The 9618-nt window shown below is 36.7% G+C and overlaps 1 protein-coding gene across 2 annotated transcripts in view; it reads right to left on the reverse strand.

Moving 5' to 3' along the window:
* The window catches only part of LOC111051506, a 56430-nt gene extending 47020 nt beyond the window's left edge, over positions 1 to 9410 (reverse strand). For both annotated transcript variants that reach the window (XM_039436147.1, XM_039436146.1), the window contains exons 1-2: positions 9269 to 9410; positions 906 to 1047 (exon numbers count right to left, since the gene is read on the reverse strand). The gene's annotated coding sequence lies outside the window, so the exon portion shown is untranslated. The remainder of the gene's footprint in view (positions 1 to 905; positions 1048 to 9268) is intronic.
* Positions 9411 to 9618: the final 208 nt, after the last annotated feature.

Genomic DNA, 9618 nt, shown 5'->3' on the forward strand with positions numbered 1-9618 from the left:
CAATTGAGAAATCTCTCGACAATGAATTACCGTGATAGAACGTGGACTGCAGAACTCCTGACTACTTCTGTGCGCACACACCCTTGAGGTTGGATCATCATTCAATTTGAACTTACGAGGGTAAGTCAATAATTATCCGCAATATAGGTGTATTTCTCTTTATCTTGGTTGGACTGATGATTTGCATTGATGATGTATTCTTTGTTAATTTGCGCTAATATCTAGGCTAGTTTCAAACAGTTATTTGAATTCCATCATCACTGGCATGCAATTAATTATGGCAGCTACACTATTCATATGCACCAAATAAGAGTATAACAATTAGTGAGCCAACCGTTTTTCGTGGTAGGAGTGGACAAAATTTATTAAATTTCATTCATAAACACTCAGTTATGGTAAAACACTATTCCCGTATAGCACTGAAAGTTTTGATGAATTTTCCCTGATACACCTTCCAACCTCGGAAAATGGTTCACTGAACGTTGGTGCTAATGACAAGTGAAGCGGCCATAATTAACAGCATGTCAGTGATGATGGAATAAAAACAGCAGTTTCAAACTAGCCTAGATATAAGCACAAATAAGCAAAATTAACAGTGCTACCAACATGAACAGAGATACACCTACAATGCGGATAATAATTGACTTACCCTCGTATTTTTTTGTAAGCGTTGCTGACATATCTCAATAATTTTTTTGGTGATACCAGTAGGCTGCCAAGGACAAAAATGCAAGTATCTTCTCACTATGGTAGTAGGTACCCTTTCAATGATTCAATGACGGTAGTATTTAGAAATTTATACAGTTAGAGGTTTTCAACTGATTTAGAAAGCAATGGAAAACTCAGTTTTCAGGATGATGGCTTTCATAAAAATGTGTATATATAAGAGATATGACTTGACCAACCTGATTGAGTTCACGAATGACACATAAAGGTCAAAATCTGGAATAATTCTGATGTTATTGTGGAAGATTGCTGACAACAGCAAGAGGAATGAGAAGAATGATTGACAGTTGTTCTGCTCATTCACAAACTTTTTGTTGATTCCTGAAAAATAATGAAGCAGTATCAGAATAACTCTAATTTCTTTACAAATAAAAACAGATTTTCGTAGTCTCAAGTTAACGACTGCCATCTCTTAACACACTTTTAATGATTTAAATATTAGTGAAGGTAATATTGTGTTACGATTTGACAGACAGACAAAAAGATACCAAACAATTATATCCATATTGAATAAGAAGAGTCAAAATTAGTTGCAACCAAAACAATGCTTTTATTGAGCAGAATATTTGTCGAGCATTTTCACAGTGTGGATTCAGTTTTATGTCTCATTAGTTTCAAATGTCGTCTTAGGCCTTAACTATATGATCTTCAAAAACGCGGTAAATTAATTCGGATTGCATGACCTCTTTTGGTGCACGTCTTTTACGCTCCTTTAGAAGCGTAATTACCTAGATTAGAAGAACCTGAAGTCTCTCTCCAGGTTGAAACTTGGATCAACACGGCTTGAAGTATCAAGTAAAGTCCTAGGGCTAAACATTGACTCTAAGCTGACTTGGAACAATCAAAGTTAAATTCCATAATAATAAACTATATGAGAGAAAGAGCTGACGTCTGGTTCTCTGCAAACGGACTGGTTGTCAATGAGAGCAAAACTGAAACTATAACGTTTAGCTCTAGTGTGAAGTGTCAACAAAAGTCTGTTAAACTTCTGGGAATAAACCTTGATTCAAAACTTACTTGGAAAAGTCATACTGATGCACTTTGTACTCGATTATCTAGAGTTGTATTTCTGTTAAAGAAGTTGAAATCTAGTACTAGCATTAGTCTCACCCTAAACGCATATTTTGCACTGTTCCTCTCTCACCTTCAATATGGTACATTGCTGTGGGGAAATTCTAGTGGCGCAAAAGAGGTGTTTCTGTGTCAAAAAAGAGCTATATTTAATCTGGGCATGAGGGAGTCCTGTAAGCCTTTTTTCTTAGACAATGGTATATTGTCACTTCCATGTATTTATATTATGGATTGTTTAATATTTGTAAAGCAAAACTCCAATATTTTCAATTTGAGGGGAAGCATTCATGAGCATAACACTCAGTCAGGTAGTCAGATTGATCTGGGCCGTGCTAGGCTTGTCAAAACACAAAAAATGTACTGCTATAATATAGGAGTGAAAATTTTCAACAGGTTATCACTGAAGGTACGGATTTATAATCTTGATAGTTTTAAGAGAGCAATAAAGGGATGGTTGAAGAATAGAGCATTTTATTCAATCGAGCAAATGCTGGTCTGTAATTGTTATCCATAGCTGAAATATTTAAGTAGCCTATTTCTATTTTTATTTGTAATATTACAATATATAACGTGTACTTGTATACAAAGTATCAATGTTAATGTATCCTTATGAAGTGACTTTTGTCAATGCAATTATTTTGTTTGTGACAATAAAACATTCTTGATTCTTGAAAGACAAGCAAAGACTTTCAGAGAATGTAATCATCATAGTTATGAACATTCAGTGCCTCAGAACAAAACTCGATGTGCTTGACCTATTTGTGGACGAAATGGAGCCAAGCATTATGTGCATCACAGAGTACTGGTTGAAAGAAGAGGAGTCAAACTTCTATCAAAATATCGGCACACTCAGCCTAGCCAGCATCTACTGCAGGAATCTTTATAAAAATGGGGGTGCTGCAATCTACTTGAATAAGAAACTGCAATATAAAATGGTAGAGGTTACTAATTATTGCAAGGGGTGCACATTGGAGCTTGCAGCGGTGGAGCTGGTGGATTATCATATTATTGTTGTGTCTGTGTACTATCCACCAAATGGAGACTTTGAAGGATTCAAACTGCTTCTCGATGAATTTTCGTCCTTCATTTTGAGCAGGCAGCAAGACAGAAAACTCATTGGTGGTGACTTCAATGTACACCTTGAAGTTCCATCCAAGGAGAGAGATATCTTCGTCAACCTATTACGAAGTCACAATCTATTTGTTGGAAGTCTTTGTCCCACCAGGGGTGATGCTTGTCTGGACACTGTGATAACCAGCTTGAACTCCTGGGAGTATACTGCCAGAGTGGTTGATCCATTGTGTACGTTCTGTGTACAGTAAATTATTCCAGTTCCAATCGTAAATTGTTCCATCACTTGACTAGTGCAAAATGTTCCCATGGAACGCCATTTCAAAATCGTTGGTTCAAGCTTTTGGCGCGCACATATAAAGTTGATTTACACTAAAATGTATCAATGTGCCGTTTACTAGCTGGTTGAATGAAGAAAGGCTGTTTTACAATCCTAACGTCTAGAAAAGTGTAAATTTCTTTTATTCCATCACTCACAAATTTTCTATCGAGAAAAATTCATTTAATGAATGGTTATCAAACATCATATTGTTGGTTATGTATTCTATGCTATGGTAAACAAACTATCAGCGCATGCGCAGAGAAGCAAGCAGACTACAATAATCGACCAATGAGAGCTCAGATAATTGGAACTGTACCAGGTCGGACAATTTACCACACTTCGACTGTGGGGCATAAAGATAGAACTTGAACAGGTTTCTGGAGCAGAATCTGTCAGAATTCCTCCCATGGAACGCGGAACTTTTTACTTGGTAAATTGTGAATCGGACAATTTACCACATTCCATGTAGCCTACACAGAACGGGCCCATTGATATCTGATCACAGCAAAGTTGTTCTTCAAGCCAGTTTACATAGAACTGACCAAACACAGGAGCCTTGGAAGGGCAACTACATCAGCTACTCCATAGTAGTGAGAGAAGAAAGAATTTCCATCTTTTGCAGGAAGCTTTTGGGCATCAACTGGATGGAGGTTTTTGGTCTCACAAAGCAAGAATACATGCAGGATATGCTGTTCGCTGGTTATGTAAATGTCTTCAACACAGTATTCCCAAGGACAATAAGGAAGGATTCAAGAAACAGCAGTAGAGGAACTCTACTCAGCAAGTAGGCCATGGTTTGACGAAACTCTATCCCAGAGAAAGAGCCTGGTGGTACTGCTTCATCATAAGCACAAGACAGCAGTGACACCTGAAGATAAAAACTACTGGTTAAACCAGTACCTAAAACAAACAAAAAAGAGTACAGGATTCAGGTTGGCAAGGCTAAAAGAAAGTACACTTCAGAAATTATCATGTCTACTGATAACAACTGCAAAGCAGTCTGGGACATCATAAATACCCACGCCCCAAGAAACCTCAAATGGAATCACCTCTCAATCCAGATGAATTCAACAATTACCTTGTTAGTGTGGCAGAAAACATTCTGCAGGAGTTGCCTGTCTGTGGCTCAAATCCCATCAACAATGTAGGACAGGTGCAACAGCGGATGATGGACAGGAAGCTGGTGAGTGCTGACCGTATGACAACATTGTTTCAGGCCTGACATTGTGTGACCTTAGCAAGGCCTTCGATTGCATACCTCACAGCACATTGTTTGGAAAAATATGGTCTGGGAGGCGGGTTCCTTAGGACAGTGACATATTATCTGGAGAATAGGAAACAGGTGGAACAGCTGAGATGTGCTCGCTCAAGGCTGAGAGGTGTTGAGCATGGAGTACTACAGGGCTCGGTTTTGGGCCCCCTGTTGTTCATATTACTCATGAATGACTTCTCAGGCGGTCAGGGGGCAGTGCTCTTTGCAGATGACACCACCTTGATTGCCAGAGGTGTCACTGTGCAACAGGCAAAGGAGGAGTCCGCCAGACACTCATAGAAGTAGCTAAGTTGTGGTTTCTTGCCAACAAGCTCAAACTAAATGAGGAGAAAACAAACATCTTGGTTTGCTCATTGAAAAGACAACCAGTTGCGTCAGATTCAGTAAAATTGTTAGGATTCTGGTTGGATGAGAGATTGAGCTGGAATCACCCAAGGATAGTGTATAGCAGGTTGCCGCGATCGCGTTTATGTACGCGCATGAGATGGCATGAGACTACGTCAGACTCCGACCTCTCGGCCGGCAAACGCCGGCTTTCCATATGAATTACATACAAAACACCGCATCAAATAATATCAATTCCTAACATAGAAACCGCTGTATTGATAAAAAATATGAATATGCAATTCAATTCAGAAAGAAACTAGCTTTACATCAATATGTATTTTGAAAACATTAATTTATTTCGAAAAGTATAGAAAGTCCTTGAATCCATCACTATATTCAATAGGTAAAACAAATTCATTTGTGAAAAGGCTGGTAACTTATTTGTTTTGGACTTATTTTGAACAATAATAAATACGACAATGTAAAACAAATAAAATTCTATGCTGGTCGTCCAATTATATTTAAAAATTATGGTTTCTTATTTGACAATCGTTTGTGAAAGTTGATAGTATCGTCGCCCAGAATGCTAGTCGCAAACATTAAATGATCATTATTTGTTTAGGACTATATTAATTGACAAATACCTAGAATCAATTTAGCGAATTCATGGAACTGTTCACCATGGTTACAAGCTATTTTTAGATCGTTGAACTGTCTGGTTACTAATACAAATTATCATTTTATTTGTCTAATGGAAAGCATAGTGCCAACACATTGCTCTTTTATGGTGTTTTTGTTTGTACTCAGAGCAGTATTATTATCATGAATATAGACGATTGTTAGTATATTTTATTGATTCTTTTCATGGATCACAAATATACAAAGGAAACATCATATTATTCAAGGCATAATGTTATTTTTTGATTTCAATGTGGCCATGGGATAGGTAGGTACTTATGAATGCAAAGGACACTTGTGTAAAGTAAGAATAGATATTAATAATTATTATTCAAATACTTCAACTAAATATACCTTTAAATACTATATCATTAGTCTTTCATAAAATGTTTCAATTATCTTACAGTACGGTAGTGAAATGCACTTCATTTCTTGATAAAATAACAGCATTGAAGTCATTTAAAGTCGTGATTATCTATTTTTTGTTCATAATGAGAATAAATAAAAATCGTAATAATGTTTAAATGATGTTCATACATTCTTAGGGCTGATCTAGACTGTTTAGTTTTGTGATAATGTTAGGAGTTGTTGATAAAATAACGTTAACATCATCAGAAAAAGATTCTGCATTCTCCAAGAAGTTGTAGGTTCTCTCCACAGACAAAGGACCTTCATTAGGGTGGAATATCTAAATGAGAATCTACATAAGAGAAAGAAATAAAACGACGCAAAAAAACTAAGAAGTACAAAAAAGGTATTTGAAATAGTATGTATCTAAACGAATTGTGTACTCAAACGAATTGTTCTAGACTCGCCAGTAGCAACTAAGTTATAGGATTTCTATCAAAAATTGGTTTTGATATTGTTTTAAAGAGGATAAAATGCTGAACATTTTGATGTCACTCACTTCTATGAAGTGTTAATGGTTGATTTGCTATGAGTTCTCAAAATTGGGCATTTTTAAGTTTGAATACATGTTAAGCCGGGCCGAGAGGTCGCAGCATGACGTCACACCATAGCCGGCTGCGTTCTCCACGCATCTTATGCGATCAAGACAACCTTCTATACACTATTCTTGGGAATCATCATGTTTACTTTACTATGATCAGAGAATTCTGACACTGACTATCTGGAAACCCCAGTCATTGGTAATGACCTCAAGCATCAAGTAAGTATCAATTAATCATTTAAATAATAAAATGCATGAGGCATTATGATGGGCGCTTATGACGTCCAGGAGATTTGCAAGCTCCATGTGGGGGATAAAGCCTCACATAGCTCTGTGGCTGTACTAAGGCAGTAATAAGGCCTCATGTAACATATGGATCACTAGTCTGGTGGACAAAGGTAAACCAGGTTACAGCCACAGCCAAACTCACAAGTTTACAAAGGATGGGCACACTGCAGCTTTCAGGAGCAGCCCATCAGCAGCTCTTGAAGTTGCTCTTGGCTTACTGCCATTGAGCATTTTTATAATGGCAGAAGGACGAAAATCAGCCTGAAAATCGACTGAAAGTTGCAGGTCAATGGAGAGAAGGAGAGAATGGAGAGACAGGCCATTGCACAATCACCAAAGCTGTTGCTCACAGCCCTGTGCTTGAAATGACATCAGATGTCATGAGTACGGAGATGGTTTTCACTAAACCTTTCTCTGATAAATTCTGCTTAAGAGAGGAGTGAAAGTCTGAGGAAGGGTCCTATCTCAAAAGAGGTAGCCTTTTCTGGTACACGGATGGTTCTCTCATTGAAGGGAAATCTGGCTACGGGGTGTACAGTGATTCACCCAGAACACAACTTTGTGCAAGTCTGGGACAACACTGCACCATATTTCTGGCAGAGATTTGGGGCATCATGGCTTGTGCCAACTTAGGCATTGACAGACACTATTGTGACAAGCATATATAGTAATCCTGACATATTGTCGGGCAGCCCTCAAGGCTCTTGACTCCAATGAAATCAAGTCTAAATTGGTGTAGGAGTGCCATAAAACACTTAACAGGCTTGTAACACGCAACTCCGACTATTGTATTGTTCGCTCTATCTAATAAATAAATAAATAAACTCTGTGCATCTTGGTTGGGTACCAGGCCATGTAGGCATAGGAGGTAAAGAGCGTGCAGATGAGCTTACTAAGTGGGGTTCCAACATGCCATTCTTTGGTCCAGAGCCAAGCTGTGGCATAAGCAAAACAACTGCCTTCCATAAAATAAGTAAATGGTCCAGGGACTTACATCACCAGCAATAGCAAGGTCACCCTGGTCAAGCACTTTGCAAAAGGCTGCTGGCAGACGCATGCTCTTGCTTCACCAGCTGGCTGGTGAGTCTGGGTAGAGGTCAGGTCAAGCAGTTGATTGCCCTGATACCTGGACACGGCCACTTCAGGAAACACCTACACACAATCGGACTCATAAATGAGAGTCAGATGTGTAGGCACTGTAATCAGTCTAAAGAGACTGCCAAGCATATCATACTGGATTGTGAATGACTAGGGACTATAAGAAGGATTCTGTTTGGCTGCAAGCAAACATGTGAGAAATGGTATGTTAGCATAAAAACTCCTGGACCTTGTAAAGGACACAGAAATTGGTCAAAAGAGACTATTCATTCTAACTAGCTAAAAAAATTCAGATGAAATTCTATGACGTTTATTAGATGGGGCTGTATAGTCGCAAGTCTTTAAAACACTTGAAGCCTGCATTCTTATAAAAGCGGCATCAAACTATTGAATTGGAAAGTTCTTACATTTCCAGACATGCAATGCACATTATTATAAACTAGTTAATTTTACAGCTTTGCTTATCCTACTTAGACTGTCACACCCAACTTAAATAAATATTTCTTAGACAGGTATACATACTGTAGATCTATGAAAAAACTATTTTTATCAAAACAAAACTTTGATAGACGACTAGAGCATTACTTTTTTAACCAAAATACTAAGTAAAACTTACCTAGCCTACCTATATTACTATTAGTAGCCTACCTACGTTACTATAGTAAAATCCACGTTATAATCACAGTATTTCAGTAGCATAGGTGTTGCTATAATTATGCTTGTACGTTATAATGAAAGTATTTGAGTAACATTGGCGTTGCTATATGCCTATCATTCGAAAAAAATAGCGCAAACTATTTCTATCTCTGTAACATTGTCAGATTGTTCTTCAACAATGTAGAAATATATATTCATAAAATGTTAAATTTTTACTATGGAAAACTATGATTTAAGCATTGGAAAATATAGGCCTATTTTCTTGGTGAATAAAATTCAACCTAATTGATTATTATAAACATTGAATGAATAGTTAATATTAAACATTGAATGAATAGTTAATATTAGGCCCTATATCAGATAGCTTCTATAATAATCAGTACCAAAGAAGAGAATCGGCAACGTTGTTCTCCTATCTGTGTCTAATGCCATTATAACATGGACCTCACTACAAAAAAAAAGTTACTTGGAAATGAATTACTTGTTTATTGAAAAAAATGAACTAGACTACATCACTACAATATAACTGACTAGGCCTACTAATGAACTGGCAATAAAATTATATTTATTCATTTATTTACATACAATCTAGTTTTTACAATTTAAAAATTATATATCATTGTATCGCATGAATTAATTACTAGATTTAGTACCTAAAAGTACATTATTTTAAAAAGTAGCCTAAGGTTGTAGGCTATGTAGTAAAATTCTAATGAAATCTTGATAAGTTAATAAGAATATTATTTCTCAAGGCAATTTTTCTCAGTTGAAAAAAGATTATTATTTTAATTCTTTCAGAACAGCTTACCTACAATTATTATTGTAAGAGACGAAACAAGAATTTAATTAAAATAATTACTCCTACAATGAAAACAAACATGAAAGATAACAATATTCCGGCATGGTTAACCAACGTTTAAATGGTTTACCCAACGAGCTAAAATATAGTAAACTAGAGTGGCTGAGTGGCCGCTAATTGAACATGGGCAGCCATGACAAGAGAGGGAAAAGCGGCGGAAAATTTGAATGGCCCTATTGATATAATGGAAACTTGCATAAAAGACAAGGTGCAAATCAGTTATATTTAATAAATACTACATTGAATTTTCATCGAAAATTTTAAATATATGTATTACAGTTGTTATACATCCATAAAAT

The sequence above is a fragment of the Nilaparvata lugens genome, chromosome 10 (genome assembly GCF_014356525.2).
Source record: "Nilaparvata lugens isolate BPH chromosome 10, ASM1435652v1, whole genome shotgun sequence".
Classification (NCBI taxonomy): Eukaryota; Metazoa; Arthropoda; class Insecta; order Hemiptera; family Delphacidae; genus Nilaparvata; species Nilaparvata lugens.